Here is a 19,934-nt window from a genome sequence, read left to right on the forward strand (position 1 = left end):
CAAGAGCCTCTAGGAGTGGCCAATTTAATCATTTTTGGAATCCCCTTAGAGACATCTATCTCCACAAGAATGCAAGCATATGTCATCCAAAACACATTGGAAGACACGGAGTCAACTAGCAAAAAATCCCCTAGGGCCTTCCCCATGACCTCCAGGACTAAATCCAGCCATAAGCGAAGGGGAAGATTATGCAACCTTACCCACACTAGTACATTTAATCCTAAATTTTAACCTTAAATTTCAACCAAAAATATAAATTGCTTGGTTGGTCGTCATTATAAAGGAAACTTTTGTTTTTTTTTCATAGCATGCCCGTGTTGGTTGTAATTGCGACCAATGCTCTCTATTTTGTGTTGGTCTCAATTGTGACCAACACAGCAACATAAAGATATAAAAAAAAGTGTCAAGCATAATTTGAGCTAAATTTCACTTTTGAGCATTTTAGCATTTCACTTTTGAGCATTTCGAGCATTGTGGCCAATTGAGCATTTACATCCTCTTGCTTATTTGGTACAAACATCCAATCTTCGCCTAATGAGTTCTCCCCACGTACAACCCTATAGAGTAAAGGGTCATTGGGGTTGGAGATAGATATCTATTGATCGGCTAGGGAGAGAAGTGCATACCCCTACTACTTGAATTGGGGGCGAGGTTGGCAGGGAACTAGCCACTCTACATGTCTAGAGAGATAAGTGCATGAGGATTTCTCTCATTCTCTATTGCAACCTTTAAGTCATTGTTTGTTTTGGACATTGGTTATATTTGCTTGATTTTTAATGGGAATTGTACAAGGATGTTTTGTATTGCATTTTGCATGGATTGAGAACAATTATTAATAGTTGTTGTTTTTAAGATCTTGTCTAGTGAGGGAGGTGGCCCAATGTATTATAGGATTCTACACTCAACAGTTATGCAACTCACCGTCTCCAAGTCCAATTCAATTTGTTGAGATTAGGCAATTTGATGTGAATAACCTAGATAACATTACTAGTGAATTTTTTTGGAAGTAGGAAGGGCATTGATTTAGTGAAGATGAACATTAGGATGCATATGAAATGTTCTATGGGAATGGAGATTTGACATTGGGTATGCCCTAATTAGTAGGACAAAAACCCTTAAACTTAGGGTTTTGCGGGTAAGCAACTTAGAAAAGAGTTGAAAACCTAAACTTTGTAATCTTGAAGTACTTTGAAATGGGAGTCTGAAAGTCCATTTTGGTTTGGAGGTATTTTGGAAGAATTTTGAATTAAGGTCCAAAAATTCAAAATGGAAGCCTAACTATTTTAGGTTTGTTTTAGGCCTATCTTGCAATTTCTCTTTGTAGGCATTGGTAATGAAGCTTGTAACCTAAGAGATAGTTTTTCTAAGTTGACTGAGTTGATCGATAGTTTTTCTAAGTTGATTGAGTTGATTGAGTCATGCTTATGGGATGCCTTTGTAAAGTTGGAGTTGATAGGTCCTATGGAGGGCTTGCGTGAATTGCTTGGAAGGTGAATAGTCATCTAGGAGATTGGTGAAGCCTTAAAGAGTGATTGTAAAAATAGTGAGTTTGTGGTGATAGGTGGAATTGTAAGCATATATACCCTTATACTTAATTGTTTGAACCATAGTACAAATTCTAGCTCTTTGCCACTTATCGGTGAGGCAAAAAATAAAATTCTTGACAAATATTGGAGAGAAGCTGGCAATTTCTTGAGAAAATATTGAGAATTTTGAAAATACTTAAATTGAACTAAAAGTGCAATTTTTTTGACAAAATTCAACAAATAGATACATGTAATGAGTTAGTAAAGAGTAGACAAACCGAGCAAGCTGATTTAGATATCTATATTTATGCAATAAGTAACAAAATTGCATCCTTATGTGGGAATGTCGATGTAGATAGAGACTCTGAACTTTGAAGCAAACTACAAATACAAAATTGTCTTTGTAAAAAGATAATAAACACAAATGTCAAGTACAATGTTAAACTAGTGTACATCTTCCTCTTCCCCCTCCGAGTACTTCTAGTAAAAACTATGGGAGAGGGAAGGTCTCTAGAATCTCTAGCCATAGCAGTCATTTGTTGTGGTGTTTGTGCTAGCCCTAGAAATGACTACCCATCCTTTGAATCCTCACTATCATTGTACTCATTGTTAGTGTCCTCACTCTTGTTAAATTTTAGGATCTCTGATAGACAAAAAACTACAATGAAATGGAACTCTTACTTGTACTATAGAAGCGTAGAGTATGTCTTCCAATGATGATGATCTCTTACTAATTCTGATTCAGTATCTTCCTTTTGCAATTCGTTGAGATTTTGATCTCTATGTTGAATGTAACTTGAATTTTGTATGTCACTGCAAGTTAGATTTCTATATAATATATTGGAAATAATAGTATTATAATACTTGCATATCGCTAGATCCTCTGATGTCATTGATTTATGACCTTCGCCAGTTACCTGCTCCCTTTAATATATAGGTAGAGAGTCATGACCCCCATAGAGTCATGACTCTACGTGGCCAAAGGCCAGTAGAGTCATGCCTCTTTAGTGGCATGACTAGCTACCCATTAGTTAATACAATCTAACTAAAGTAAGGAGTCTGATATCAATGCAAGTTAACAAGCCTGATAACTCATTTATTAAAGTGTCGATACAAACATCAATTTCCTTACTGCTTTAATATGTAGTTAATCATACTACAGATAGGAAATGTTTTGAAAATATATAATAATCTATTTATATAGAATTAACATCAGTAGTAATATTATATCTGTTAAATAGAAACACAGATTTGTACATCAGATAAACATTAATTTCTTCTTCTGATGCTAAAACATCAACACTCCCTTTTTAGCAAGGGAGAAGAAATACACCATTATAATATTGCAATAAATCAATAAAAGTCAGATAACAAAAATCATCATGTTATCACCAAGTTATGAATACTATCACAATGTACGTTATATTCTCTAGTCATTTGTAATAGTATCATAAAAAAAAAAAATCTATGATCTCTACTTGCACTTAAGCAATGTCTATAGATGTTCATAGAAATATGTCAATCATGATCTCTACTTGCACTTAAGCAATGTCTAGAGGTGTCCATGATAATATGTCAATCATGATCTCTACTTGCACTTAAGCAATGTCAAGAGAATGTTTATATGTTTTCAAGTTTTGAGGTTGCATGTACTGATGGTGTCATCTGCTTCTATGTTTCATACAACAAAACTATACTTTGATGTGGGATTTGTGAAGTGGCTTCACTGTTGCACTGGTGATTCAAAACCTTTCTATGTTGTTTCAGGTATTGAGGCCAAAGGCTATTATATCAAAGTGGAGTTGTGAAAGCAATTAGTATTCTACTTATGGTTGGTATGGGCACATTTAAGTTACAATTTTTAAGGGTTTAATTTATATTTCTTATCAAGGTGATAGTTGAGGATGAGGTTTAAACACATTTATGAGTTTAATTTTCATTCCCTAGGTTTTAACATACTATCAAATTTGATTTGTCTTTCCATTTTAACCCACATGTTGTTATGAAGACATTATTAATTACACTGATTAGCTACATTTCAAATTTCTAGTGCAGCATTTTGGAGCATTTTGGAATTCTAGTGCAGCCCTAAACTCGAACTATCGAGAATATTTCGAGCATACACTGCAGCATTTCGAGCTTACATTGCAGCACTCCCACTATTAAAGGCATTCAATCATTGGGGAGCCCTAATTTGATACTTGCTAACAAATAAACAAAATTTGGACCTAAATAAAACAAAATTACCTTTGTTTAAGCAAAATTTAAACCCTCGTTTGAAGATTTGATAAAGAGTTGAAAAATAGGTGAATAGGTGAGTTGAAAAATAGAAAAAAAAAATTATATTTTGCAAGGATGGGAATGAGTAGTTTGCTAAGAAAAAAAATTTGAAAAATAATTTGATTATTTACATTATTCTTTTCATCTTTGATTGGGGGAAGACTTCTCTGATGATACCTTCTTGTTCAAACAATCATTGATTCGGGGAAGACGTAGTTTGAGGAAGCCTTAGTTATGAGGGCCTAAATAGGAGGGTTTATAAGTTGAGGTACCATATTAATAGTGTGATATGTAAAATAGGGGGCAAAAATCATAGCTCTAAAGGTGAGGTACCATACTAATAGTAAGATATGTAAAATGGGTTGTACTACTACATTGAATTTTGTGTAGCAAATTGTCTATCTTCTATCGGTCAAAATCTATAATTGGAATGTTATTCTTTCTTGCCATATTCCCAACACATCCAAACCTGATCAATGAATTCACTTGAAACAAACTTTATCATGTACTTCATATTGAGAGTAACATACAACCTTTCACCAAATTCTATTTGCTCTGTACTAACTAAATCTAAAGCTATCAAATTATCAGCTTGTGTTTTTGTATAGCACTCCAACTCCTCAAATGAACTTGAAAAAAGTTGTGGCAATTGATAGGAATAACACTATCCCTGAAACTTCCTACATTATTCACATTAAACATTAGAAAAGAGAGTAACTATAAAGGAATAGGGTACTCTTACAAGTGAACTTTCTATATCATTAATTGCATCTTATATTCAGTACTATCATTTTGGAAGTCTTACACTAAAATAAATGTAGCATTTGTCATAACTGTATTGTTGCCTAATGAACTATTTAACTATTGACATTTTAGACTTCATAAGTCTGACATGGACCATAATAGCACTATTGACTAGTGGAAGACTACAACATATACTTTACTTGAACTATTTGACTATACAAATTAGTTATCTTAGCAAATTTTAAATCTTAAATTTTTTGCTAACTTTATGCTTTAGCAAATTATATCTTATTTGGGAGTTTCATTGATAGAAATGCACTTGTGATCTTGTTTTTCAAATTATGAGTAAATATTATGGTTACCTTTTGTTTTTTATCTATTTTCGAGTAGATGATGTTATTCAGGATGATCTTATGCTTGATAATGGTATACCGAGAATTATATTTATTAGATTCAGAAAAGATGTGAATTTATATTCTAGTGTTGACGTTAATCTTGATACATTTTTTCTTTACAATAGGATATTGTTGAATATGCTACATGGTTTTGAATGAGCATGTCAATTCCTGTAAGTTTCAAACTCCGAATAAAACATTTGCACTTAACAGTGTGGGCATATTTCATAACTCAAAACAGGTTGTGGCATAACTAAATAACCAGATTAAGAAATGAAAATAGAAAGTAAGTCATGGATAATAATGTAAAGTAAATTTGAACTGACTAGGAGACATATTCAAGTGTTTATGCATCGTCAACACACAAGAGACCAATATATATATTTGATATGTGAATGTGTGAAGAATATGGTGCTATAGGAGTGACTATAGAAACTATCCCTAAATTTATATCTTCTATTGCCACTCAACCATTAAATTTCATACTAATTGTCACCTTAGTTACATAGGAATTGTGCCTACCTCTTTTCCATTAGAACAGTGATAGTTCCAAAAGTAGTTCAAAGTTAAAAGAGTTCAAGAGTCATCAACAATTTAGAAGAAACAAGAAGTGGTGTCGAAGGATAAACAGGAAATAATAGTAACTCTATTTTTTTACAATCAAAACATTTTTCTTGGCTTCTCCATCAATGTCCAATATTAAGGACTACAGATGAATCAAAAGAGGCAAAATTGGAACAAGGAGAAGCTAGTAGTAGGAGAGAAAAATCCTTGGTTTTGCATGAAAGAGAAAGGAGCTCTAAAAAGGAAAAGAAGAACATATAGGAGAAGATAAAAAAACCAAAAGGTATCTTGTTGGATACTCAATTGGAAACCCTTCCACCTAGACATGTTGAGGAAATAAATGAGTTTGATTCTATCATGCCCTCAACGTCAATAGTTATTTAAGAAATTCATTTAGAGGGCATATCTCATATCAAGAATCCTAATTTTATTTCCTAGCTAGCCACTGTTTTGGTATCTCACTCATATTTGTCTGTGGAAAGAGTGATGCCACAAACTCCTGGTGAAGTTCCATGATGTAGAGAGAGAGAGGACAATAGAGGTGGTGAATAGGTGACAACAATTCAAAAAAGATGGTCATTTAACAAACCAACTATAACTTATATTTATCCCTCGACTATGAAACTTTTAGCAGTCTTCTAATATGACTCCAAACAAATAAAAATCAACTCAAAATGACCCTAAGGTCTCTGCAACTATCAAAGCCCCAATTTTTTCTTCAACAAGCCCTTAAGGCTAGGGCCTCCTTAATGTATCCTCTCCAAGCACTTCTAGGCTTAACCAATGATTGATTCACCATATATAGGACAATACAAGACTATAAAATTCATTAAAACTATATCTCTTTCAGGTAGATTAATGGTTGTTGCTCCCAACCAAGCATTTACTTAAGGAATCCTTCCACAAATTTAGTCCTTCAACATACAAATAAACTTCTCAAGGTGATCACCTACAATATTGTCTTCATTCTTGAATTTATAAGGTTATTTTATCATAATACAAGTCATGGATTCATCCCAAGTCATAGTAATCACATTTTAGGGATGAATTCTTAATTCATGTTTCCAAATCAATGCAAACCCCAACACCTATAACAGACCAGTCAATATAATTTGCCAAAAATTGATATAAGGAAGATAAATGTGATTCAAAATGATCAAATGCAATATAATTGAGCCATAGAAATGATTCATAATCAACAGCACATCAAATGGATAGCAATGCAAGAAAACCTTTAAAAAAAATTATTGCCTTCTTCCTCACAATTTGTACGAAATACTTCACCATTCCGTACCATCCCCATTTTCTAGGTACTAAAGGTTGTTTATAATATTGTTCCCAACTTCCATAACCGACCCCAAGTGGTTATAAGTGTTTACAATTTGTTTTATGCCTTAAAACTCATTTTCCCTCCAATTTGCATATAACCATTAATATTCAAATTTTTTGAATTTCTAACTATTGTTTTATTTTTATTTTCTCATTCTAACTTATCAATATTTATCATAATTTGTTCCTTAGAATTTACTATCAGCATTATCACATTGCTGACTTGGGAAGTGTCATCCTTTTTTAAAATGAAAAAGCAACAACTCAGTGACCTCTACAGCTCCCATTTTGGCACAGGTAGGGGGATGTCAGTATAGGTTATAGAATCTTGCCTTATATGGCTACCAATTTCATTTTCTTTACAGAATTGACATCAAATTGCCAGGACCTGCCTAACAATAGGTGACAAGCATCCATTTCTGCAACATCACAGACAATCTTGTCTTTGTACTCCCCTATTTGAAATTGGACATGAACTTGTTCATTTACTATGACCTACTGCTCCTTATTTAGCCATGAAACCTTATAAGGGAATTAGGATGAGGAAACTTCTTCAATCCAAGCTTCACCATTTCTACTGAGGCTATATTATCAGTTGAACCAAAATCTACAATAACTTTGCAGACCTTAGCTCTTACCTTGCAGAGAGTTTTGAATAATGTCTTTCTTTGGGGAGGTTCTTGCTCTATGATAGTCTTCAGTAGGGTTCTATTGAAAATTAGAGGCTCTCCTCTCTTTGGATCAGCATTTCCTCTTGCCCCTTGGTCACTTTGTGCATCCTCCTCTTGAGCCAAATGGACTCTCCTATTCCCTTCTTAGCTGTTGCTACCCATTTTCTGAGGAAGTGCTTGTATGTAGCCAATGCAATATGTAGAGGTAGATTTATGGAAGGTCAACTAAGTATTTGTTTCTTTTCATTTTTAATATTTCTTTGTCTCTTTATCAATCTATCTCTCTATCTATACCTCTTTCTATCTGTCTTGCTTTAGTATTCATTTTTATATGTGTCTTCCTCTTACTACTCCATCTGCTACTTACAAACAAATCATCTTTCTTCCACCAATGGGTCATTCCATTCAAGAAAGACCATTTCTAACGATATCAATGCACAAAAAAATAGGGAGACAATTGCTAGATTGTGGTCTAACTTAAAAAGAAAAGGTGATAGAAAATGTTATTGTCCTTGCAAAATTTATAAGGGCTTAAAGACTCAAAGATATCCAATCAAAACAGCTGAGGAACATTGTAGGCAACATGGTCACATTGAAGGGGGAAATGAATATTGTCCATTGGTATGTATTTTAATAATTTATAAATTACATAAGACATGATTTGATGATGACATCATGGTCATGGCTAATATAAGCTCATCATTTTCATATAGGTCAACATCCCTGAGTTTCAGGTTATGGACCATGACAATTCGAAGAATGTGAATTTCCAAATGAGGGAACAAAGAGGTGTGAATATTGAAGTAGAAGGTAATGATACCATGGAAGAAGACCACGATGATCAAGATGATGATGATGATGATGATGATGATGATGATGTTGATGCAAAGCTTGATGTACCTATACTTGAGAAGGCATACAAGTCCCTATATGAAGGCTCTAAAACAACTCTTCTTCTTGTTGTATTGTTGTTGGTGAACTTGAAGGTTATGAATGGTTTATCCAACATAGCAATGACATGTATGTTAAGGTATGTCATCTTCTTTCATTATTTTACTCGTAGTTCCCTTATAATTAACATTGGGTTCGTGTAGCAATTAATATTCTTGAAATTAACAAATTATATTTTTGGTCATAGGTTGATAGGTAAGAGTTTGTTACCACCATCAAACATTCTACCTCACTCGTACCAAGAATTATTTGCCATCATGAAAGATATTGGAATGAAGTATCAAACAATGCATGCATGTCTGAACGATCATATTATATATCATAAATAGCATGAATCTGCAACACAATGCCCTATTTGTCATACTAGTAGATATCAATCAGATTGATTAACAAAAAAGGTGCCTCGCAAGGTTCTTTGACATATTCTCATTATTCCACGTCTGCAATGATTATTCAAGTGCAATAGCTTAGCACAATTTATGGATTACAATGCATGCAATAGAAGTCAAGATGACATTATGTGAATGCCTGCATATGGTTCAGCATTTAAGAAAATAGAGGGAAAATGGCCATACTTTAAAGAAAAACCTCGTAATCTCAAGCTTTCATTGGCAGCAGATGGTGTCAATCCTTTTGGAGAGATGAGATCTACTTACTCGGTGTGGCCTATTTGTATTATCAACAATAACATACCTCCTTGGTTGTTCATAAAGAGAGAGCACATAATGTTGACATTGATTGTTCCGGGTATTTTTTTTTATTTAATGGTCATCCAAATTAATTTATTATTACTAATCCATCAAAATGGTCATAATAATTATTTAATGTTTTTTTTCATTCAACTAGATAAGTACCAAGTTAAAGATATCAATGTATATATTGAACCCCTTATCGATGAGTTGATGGTGTTATGGAATGGGGTTACTATGTATGACATCTATAGACCAATAGGACAAAGACAATTTCAATTTCATGCAATGCTTGTATGGACAATACATGATGCCCCTAGGCTAACACATTTTTGTGGTATGTTCTCTTCTTAACACCTCTTTTTTGGTATGTTATAGTGACAACACAAAGTTAACACATTTAATCCAATTATACATGATCTTGTAGGTCTTCAGACAAAGGGAAAATTTGCATGTCTAGTTTGTGGTCCAAAGACGAAATCTCGTCATTCAAAAAGTTTAAGAAAGCAGTTGTTCGATGAGAATAGACACTTTTTGCACATAAATCATAAGTACTGAATTACCAAAAAACATCTTTTCAATGGGAAAGAAGAGACCACATCAAAGCCATAGAGAATGGCACCTCGCCTATGGAAGTTGGCATACAATAAAATAAATCTTCGAGGTAATGTCATTCAATCTGATGGTTTTTGTTTCAAATTTATATTTTGATATTGTGTTTTGTTTACTGATGATGTAATTGATGCTTGTGAAGATCGTCAAGGCATCAATGACCAACTTCCAAAAGGACTAAAAATTTATCCTACGTAATTTACTAGGTTTTCGTACTACGAGCAACTCCCAATTGTACATTTGTTTGATCCTATGCATATTGGAAAGAATGTAAGAGAGACATTATGGAAAATCTTGGATGGAAGGCGTGACAAAGACCAAATTGTCAAAACTTGTAGTGACATTGAAAAATCCAACCATGCAATGAAAAATGGCATTCAATCAAACAACAATGTAGACCAAATTGATACAAGTGCCCTTGGTTATTGTCAGAGCAGTAGAGAAATGCTATAAAAGAAGTCATAAAAAAAATACAATTTCCCATGGGATTTGCTATGAACATAATCAATATCATATCAAAGAAAAGTGAATTTGGGCCAAAGTTGAAAACACACGATTGGCATACATTTATTAAGGTAATTCATGTTATTTTGTATTCACTATATATTTGTATATTACATATAGTTTTAATTGCATTCTTTTATAAAATATTGACAAGATCATTTTACAAATATTGCAGTATGTTCTACCTCTATCTCTCCCACACCACTTCGCCAACAATGTCAAACAGACTATATATGATCTTGGAAAATACATGAGGTAGTTGTCATCTAAAGAAATCAATAAAAAAAGATATAAAATATTGGAAGAGAAAAATTCCTCTTGTTATGTGTGAAATGCAAAAATGCCTACCTCCAAGTTTTTTGAATGCACAAGAACACTACCTCATACATCAAGTTGAGGAGATTGAATTGTGTGGACCTATACCAACCAGGTCAATGTGGATGGTTGAGAGACACTTGAAATTTTTGAAAGGCTTCGTTCGACAAAGAGCACATCCTAAGGGTTCTATGGTGGAGGGATATATGGTATACCAGACCATTGTGTACATTAGTGAATATCTTCCTAATTTTGCAGCAAAGATCCATGTAGATCGTATTTAGGATCCCAACTCAATTAACAAATTTGAAGGGGAGTACTTGATGGGCAAAGATAGATCGAAGAAAGTGAGAGGTAAATCTAAGATGTTACTGTAGTTAATTAATTCTTATAAATATTCAATATAAGTTATTTATAATTGGTGTATTTTTTTTATACAAGTGGTCGAGAGTGGGATGCAATACATTTGTATATTGTGAACAATCTTGATTAGATGATGGTATGGATTGAATGATGTCAAAAAAATAGTTGCTCATTAACATGGGAAGGTGTTGCTTCATTGGTTACAGAAGCTCATCGTAATGGAGATTCCAATGTTACGTCGATGGTAGTTGATCTAATAAAGGGATTAAGAGGTGGAGAGGTACATAGAAATTTATTAATGATCATAACTCGATGTATGTTTTGTATCAACTCATGATGCAAATAATTTACACATGCTTCAAAAATTGCAATTCAAGCACCACAAAGCTATGTACTATCATGGCCACAAATTTTGCATAAAAAAGTTGAATGACGAAAAGAAAACTTGTGATTCTGGGATAACTGTAGTTTTCAAGGTCACCAATATATCATCTAGAAACAACATACATCCTCAACAATCTCAAAATCAATACTATGGCGTCTTGGATGATATGATTGAGTGCGACTTTAACTCCTTCAAAGTAGTTCTATTCATCGTCAAATGGTATAGGTTACGACTAAATCAAAATGATCTAGATAGAACGGTTATTCAACATGATAATGGATTTACAATGATTAATACAAGGTCGTTTGAGCCAATTGGAGATGAGCCCTATGTTCTTCCAAGCCAATGTGAGCAAGTGTTTTACTTAGAGGTTCTACATAAATAGGGTTGGTCATTTGTTGTTAGACATGACCCAAGAGGAGGGTCGATAAAGTATAATGTTGTGGAAGAAGAAGATATTGAAGATGATGAAGATGTAGATGATGAAGATCAAGATGATGGTGATGACGATGATGGTGGTGGTGGTGATGATGATGATGATGATGATGATGATGATGATAATGACGGTGATGATGGCGATGATGATGGTGATGATGGTGATGATGATGATGATGATGATGATAATCAATGGCATAATTGAAATGATCAATGAAATGATTGCCATGATTTATTTCTCTCAATTGTAATGATTACATATTTATTGTGTTCAATTCTAATGATTACAATATATGTTATTTATAATTACCATGAATGTTTATATTGTGTCTGATTATCACCCTTTGTGCAAACAAGCAATTGACTACAGACATCATCACCCCTTCTGTTGATGATCTTGCATTCCATATATAAGGTAAAAAAATTCATGTTTACGATGTTGCAAATTGTTCATGTTGTCTTCTAAGTTATTTGTAGCATACTCGTATCATGTAAATTTTAGCTAACTTAAGATAAATGATTAACATGTGCAAGAAATTTGATTACATATTTATTATGTTCAATTCTAATGATTATAGCATATGTTATTTATAATTACCAATGTTTATAGTGTATCTGCTTATCACCCTTTTTGCGAACAGGCAATTGACTACAGACATTGTCACCCCTTCTGTTGACAATCTTTCATTCCATATATAAGGTAAATTTGTTCATGTTTACAATGTTGCATATTGTTCATGTTGTCTTCTAAGTTATTTGTAGCATATGTGTATCATGTAATTTTTAGCTAACATTAGATAAATGATTAATATATACAAGAAATTTGACCCCTTTGGCGTGGATCGTGCACAATGACATGGATCAATAGGTATAAGTCAATAAATAGACATAATTTTCTTATATTCTTCTTGTTTATCATTGAGCATGTATGTTATAAATAGACATATTATATAATCATATAATGTATATATAGACAAAGAAGGTCCGTATAGAAATATAATTGTATAATCACTTTTAACTTACTACATTTTATATCTCTCACATATAGACAAAGAAGAACTGCACGTATGAGTCACGACTTGATTATTCTATATATATTATTTAAATATTATCAAATTTCCATTTGATGGATTGTAGGACCCACCAAATAGGTACTTGTAAGATCTATCTACATCGAATGAGGGAAATGAGGAAATGGTAAATCAAAACTCTACATGTAGTACGGCTAAAATAGGGAGATCAACTAGAGGTCAAAAGATTAGAAAAAAAATTGATAAATGAATGCAATTTTTCCTTGCTAATGGGGGGTCATGTTCTTATGATGATGAGAGAAAAGGCGACATCAAGGTGCCCTTTCGGTACACACACATTGAGAAAGAATGGGTACCCAATTAGCTACCTCCAATTAACACCGATTTTTGTGTTAATGAGAGGATATATCGCATTGCTCCATCCTCATTACATGGTTTGGGCCTATTTTCCATGGATGGGATAAAGGTATGTTACAAAAAAGTTTTTGAATTGTTCAAGTATGTCAGTCCATGTTACAATTACAATGATTGGATGTAGACTTTTTGATATAAAAAAAAGTATGCGTAGGTATGCACTACCAACTAATTGTATACAATGGAAAGAAAATGATCAAAGTAAAAAAATTTCTATGTATATTGATGGGAGATCAAAAGCAACAGGTAATATTGCAGGCTTTATAAATAATACGCGATCTTCCTCAACTAGTAAGCAACCCAATTGCATATTTGAGGTGTGCGTGAGGAGAATGAAATTTTTGTTTGTGCAATAAAATTAATAAGTGCAGGGGAAGAACTGCTAATAAATTACTATTTAAATCACATAGATACAAACAAAGTTACTATCATGAGGGTTGTAAGTACTATATACCATTTTGTTAATAAGTTTTTTTTTGTTGTCTATTACTTTCAATTAGCTAAAGTTTTTATGTTTAATCTTTGTGACAGGACGATATGGATCCCACACATGATAGAGGCCACGAGGATGCTACTCCCACCCATTCTTCAAAAAGGGTAAACCTTATTGAAATTGTACAAATTAGATAGTTGAAAAATGTTATATTATTACGTTATTTTATTTACAGTTTTTGATTTTTTATTATTTTTTTACTAATATTCCTCACACAATTTGATGTTCAGGATAAGGGAAAAGCATCTGCAGTAAGTACAGAGCCAATAGCTACCCCTTTTGATGATGATATTGGGGAAACACCTAATGTAACATTATGTTGAAGAAAAAAAAATTTAAAAATAATTTAGAAATAATGAGAATTTTGGATCAAGAAAATATTCCATCTGAGGAGATGATGAAGAGGCTATCTGATTTGAGAGCGCAAGCTACTCGTTATGAAGTAAGCAGTAATGAATCTTTAGTTATAACAAAAGTTCAATAAAGATTTATATTTTATATTGTGAAGTAAAATATGTAATATGTGTTCTTGTTACAGGATTTTTTGGCAACTGATCCAGAACCTGGTCAAGGACAACACGGTGAGGCCAGTACTAGCAGAGCTCTGACTGCCACTAGTAAAATAATCTTTTAGTCGACAAGTTACAAGGAATTTTTTATTTTGAACATTCAAAAATTTCTTAAGTTAACTCTTACTTTTATTATTTCAGAATGTCTTTGCTAACAATGTATTGTTCAAGTCATCAAGTGCAGGAGACTCCTACAAGGTTGATGGACGTCCATATGAGATTTCCAACTATAATGTCAACAACAAGGGGACGTCTAGCTGGTAAATCCTTGTTGATTTTGTGTTAATTATGAGTTGATAATTTGTACTTTTATCTTGGGTGCATCACATAGTGGATTTTTTTTTACTAGTAGGAGATGCATTGTCTGCTATGCCAGATACAGATCATAGTGCATGTATTGGTGATAATTCACCATCATTTCCTAGAGCTACTCGTGTGGCTAGCACGGGAGCTATGCAAACATCGTTGTTGATTGACAATGATGAATCGATGCCTTTAAAATGTCTGAGATTCTAGGTACTTTAAATAATTATTTTTTATATTGTAATATGCATTTACCTATTCATAAGAAGCTTTGGATTGATTATCCCATGACTTTTATTGCAGGAAATGATACATTTTATAAGAAGCTTTATGACCTCACATTGCAAATATTCGGGTCCACCATACGTACAAGGTGGAACATCATAAGTGAATTAATTTTATCCCACTATTTTTTTTTCATATCATTAATTGGTTTCCTTTCATTCGGGTCTTTTCTTTTACTAGCTATATTTAACAATTTTGTGTTTTTTCTTAAAAGGTGGAATTTTCAAGATAAAAAATTAAAAGATCAGCACATCAAAGATTTAGAGCATGAGTATTAATATTTTTAATCATAAGAAAATGTTACAAAAATCTTGCAAACATCTTAAGGTTGTGAGGGACTCATATAGAAAGAGTCTTGTCCTAAACCCGAAGTACGAGCATCCTTTCTTTATTACAGTAAGGGAATGGAATGAGTTCATTTTGGATACAAAGGAGAAAGGGGATGGTCAAAGAGAAATTACACTAGCAAATGCGAGAAGGTATGCAATAGTATTAACTACTAGTACATTAATGTAATAATGCACTAATTAGTACTGATCTTTATATCTATATCATATAACATATTTCAAACTTTTCATAGGTTGCAGGACACATCAAAGGCAACAAAGGCCAGGTTGGAAAAGGTTGGGCAGCGCAAACTTGGCTCTACGGGATATTCTAAAATAAAAGCACAAGTTGTAAGTAGCAGTAAATGAATTGCAAAGAAAATTTATTTATAAAATGCAAATAATTTTGTTAATTAATAAAAAAATGCAGGGCGTTGATTTTAATATGGAGGCCACAGAAGAACACAAAAGAATTGCCTTCAAGCAAGGCTATGCAGTCATGGCTGGAAGCCTACGACAAGCTTCCATTGCCCCAACCGAATAGTCTCCTGCATCATGTGCACAGGTAAATATGCCAAAAAATATATTAGAAATCGAATACTTGAGCAACAATCTATTTGATAATAATGTGCATGACATTGCAATGTAGCCTGTTAATCGTGCACAGATCATACGCTACATCATGAAGCTCCTTATGTGCATTGTATTGTCCATGGAGGTGCTCATTTGCTATTTAAAACTAATTATGTAATTATTAATACAATTTAACATCTTTAGTTGAACTTAGTGTAACCTTTTTGTGTATATTTTAGAGGATATAGAATCATGTCGTGCTAAACGAGTGCTGGAGGATGCTCAGACTGATCAGCAAGTAGATCATGTCACACATTCAGGTTAAGAAAATCTATGTTTTGTTCTTTTAAAATAACTTTTTAATTTATAGTTCTTTTACTTAAATAAAACCTCATAATTCACTAATATAAAATGGTGTGAATTTACCTCTTGAAGTACTTGTTATTGCAGCGGAACCCCCTTCGGTGCAACGGCCTCATGTTCCTCAAGAGATGAGGAGACATGTGTTGCAATTAGAACCAGTAGAGGAGGGGGATGACGAGGACATTGATATTCCTCTTTAAAATTTCATGAAAAAAAAAACAACAAGAAAGCCAAAAAGAAATGATTGTTGTGTGTTAATGAATTTTATGTGTTAATGACTTATTCATGTATGTTGTGTGTTAATAAATCTTGTGTTAATGAATTATTCATGAATGATTTACTCATGAATGTTGTGTGTTACTGAATTTTGTGTTAATGAATTATTCATGAATGTTGTGTGTTAATGAATTTTATGTGTTAATGAATGTTATCATGTGATTATAATGATTGAATGTTATATTTCAAAAATAGATGAATGAATGAATGTTATTAAATGTTAATGAGGAATTTAGAGTGATGTTAGGGAGGGAGGGGAGGGGCCAAATGAGCTTCCACCTTCACGTGGTTGGCCTTGTTTAGTAGAGAATATTAAACTATTCTTGAAACCAAGTGAAGCTCAAACTTTAAAGATAAGCTTATAATTAATAGTGACAACCAATTAGCAAGTTCAAATGAAGTTCTTCGTTGCAAGTACCTTTTTAGTTTTTTAAAGCACAATGTCATGTTTTAATATTGTGTAGTTTTTTTCTTAAGTCAAAGTATTCTTTTACTATAAGAACATAATTTATGACCATTTTAGTAACTATTCTAACATCGCTTTATGACAAATCCTGTTTTGGAAAAGATGGCGATAAGTGGTGTTGTCTATTCCTTGGGAGATTGGATTGCATAGGTCTGTATCTCAAAATCATTTGCATGTGGTAGAAATACATACTTAAAACCATTTCATTTTACATTTAAAAACATTGATGACACTCTAGCTAGACACAAAATAATGCTCATGCTATTGACTTGACTATGAAGGAAAACCAATTTTTGAATTTGAATGAACTCGGATGTTCAGATCTGGTCTCCTTGGATTTAGTCTTCATTGTTCTTTGTCTCATTATTATTATCATCCTAGTGAAGTAACACCTTTTCCTTCTTTCTTAGTCTCTTACAGTTCATACTTGTTTAATTTGAATAATTTTTGAGTTCCTTGCAAAAAGGGTTTGACAAACAAATATGGTTATGCAGGCTCTGTTTCCTTTACTTGAACTTAATGTTATGATTTATCATTTGACATTTTATTATTTTGATGTTGAACTTGAAGCATATGATAATACGGTGGTATGATCATGATGCTATGATTACAAGTTTATGGTGTTTTTGTTGTTCATATGATATTATGTTACATTCTAATCTGGATTCATGCTTATAGCCTATATCCATTCATAATGTTTCTCCAAATCATCCCTTTGTTGTTGCATCTTTGCTATCAATTTGTTTGCCATCTTCTATTGAGAGTATGGAGATAAGTAAGATCAAGGTTCATGAACTTCTAGAGCTTACTTTCTCCATGTGGACCTTGTGTGAGTAGACATGCAAAATTTGAAGGAGGATTTAGATGAGCTATACTCTAAACCGATGCTAATCTGAAGTAGATATTTGGCTATGATATCGTGACAACCAAAACTCCTTGGTGCAAGCACTGTTGTCACTACACCACTCCGAAACAGGTAGAAATACTGCTAACACACCTTTTGGACCATAGTTGACATCAATGACAAGTTTGACATTAATGGCAACCCCAACATACATATTTGCATCAATACCCCCCTTCATCATTTATGACAACACTTGTGGACTCTTCACAACGTCATATTCCCCCCCCCCCTTGACATCAAGGACAAAGGGTGTCCTCTAAAACACTGTATGGACTTTGTGTTACCACACATTACTCCCTGTAATACGAAAAGTCATATCTATAACTAGACCCACATATCCTTCTTTGCAATTCATGACTTCAATATTTACATTAGCTTCCCCTATCCCTATCAATTCCCCCTTAGGGAATGCACCAAAAATGAATGCAATAGAAATCAAAACTGTATTCCTCATTTGCCAGTATATATACAGAGCCAAAAATGTCTTACCACCAAAGTTGGGTCTTATACATCAGGTAATATGACATTATATTGTATCTTCAACAATCCAAAAGTAGATTCCCATGAGGAAATGGTTAAAAACAAAATCCTATTCTGACATTAAATTCCAAGAAAACATGTTTTGTAATATCAACATTATCTGTTTTCTGCATTTTCTTCTCAATCTATTATGCGCCTTTTGAAACCCAAGATAAAGTCACCATTGTTTGATCAATTGCTTCCCTTAATAGAAGAAATTCTTTATTAATTTGATTTGTTTTCTCTTGTAATATATCTAGCAGAGAATGAAGTTGACTAGTCTGCAACAAGAGAGACGTCATTGTCTTCCTCTAAATCATGTGTCCATTAGCAAAATATGGGTTTCAATTGAGTCCATTTGTGCTTTGATGTGCTTGGTAGAGTCTTGCCATTTCAAACTATACTTGAATAGATTTGTAGTATTCTTGACACACACTCTAACCTTCTTTAGATTTTCTTGCAGCATGGTATGAGCATTAGTGCACTTGTTACATTTCTTAACTTTCCTTTTATCATTCATCTTCATTATGACCTCTTATACTTTTTGTTCAAGGTGTGCAGAGTGATCTTTGAATGAGTTTGTCAGTAGTTTCATTTGTTGTTCCAGGGCAAGAGATGCATCAATATGAATGTAAGACATCATGAATAATCTTCAGCACGTCATCAATCAGACTTTTTTTCCTCAACAATTCCTTTTCCTACCTCCTAAGTTTGAGGAGTTGTTTTGCATCATTCAAGGTCTGCTTTAGAATCACATTTATTGTTTTATCAAAATTTACAAGGATAGCACCTATTGTTTTGTACAGGTTACAAGATTGATATATACCAATTCTGGTGTTGCTCTTTTAGCATTGGCATCAAATGCACTCCACAAACTGTGGAAATGGCCATGGAATGAGTGGAATCCATCTGGAAAGGTGATGCTTTTAATTTGGAAAGAATTTATGTGTGCTTCTCAGAAAATTGTCTTTTAAGTGACTAAGACAATGATCTTCTCTACAGTCTACTGCCAATCTTCAACAGCAAATGTGGCAACCAGCTAGTGAGATTGTGATGACTAATGATATCGGTACTATGAATCCATAAGAAGTTGACGCTTGCATAACTTTGTCTAAGAAATATTCCTATGTAATGTATGCCTCTAGTGGAAAGGTCTCCTTGTTCAATATGATGACATTCAAGGTTCATCTTTTGAAAATATGTTCCTCTTCAACATGACTGCTAAGTTGGTCAATTTAGAAGTTATATTCTTACTTGGTTCCTTATCAGGTTTTTTGTTTCCTTTTTTCAACCAAAGTTTTGAGAAAATATTCTGTGGCATGCTTGCTAATGAGTGTTTATAGCAGGTTATGACTACCTTCATGGCACCTCCTCCTGCAGCTACTTTTTTGGCTTTTCACCCTCAAGATAATAACATCATTGCAATTGGGATGGAAGATTCAACAATCCAGATATACAATGTCTGAGTAGATGAAGTGTGATCAATGAGTCTCTTTCTTGCTCACTCATTTAGTGCATCGTTAAAAATGGCGACTTCTAACTTGTGTCTTTTCAAAACTTGTTTAAACTAACCAAGTAAAATGAAGCTTAAAGGCCACCAAAAGAAAATTACAGGCTTGGCATTTTCACACATTTTGAATGTATTGGTA

The sequence above is a fragment of the Cupressus sempervirens genome, chromosome 11 (assembly GCF_028749045.1).
Source record: "Cupressus sempervirens isolate cs-2001-9-10 chromosome 11, ASM2874904v1, whole genome shotgun sequence".
Classification (NCBI taxonomy): domain Eukaryota; kingdom Viridiplantae; phylum Streptophyta; class Pinopsida; order Cupressales; family Cupressaceae; genus Cupressus; species Cupressus sempervirens.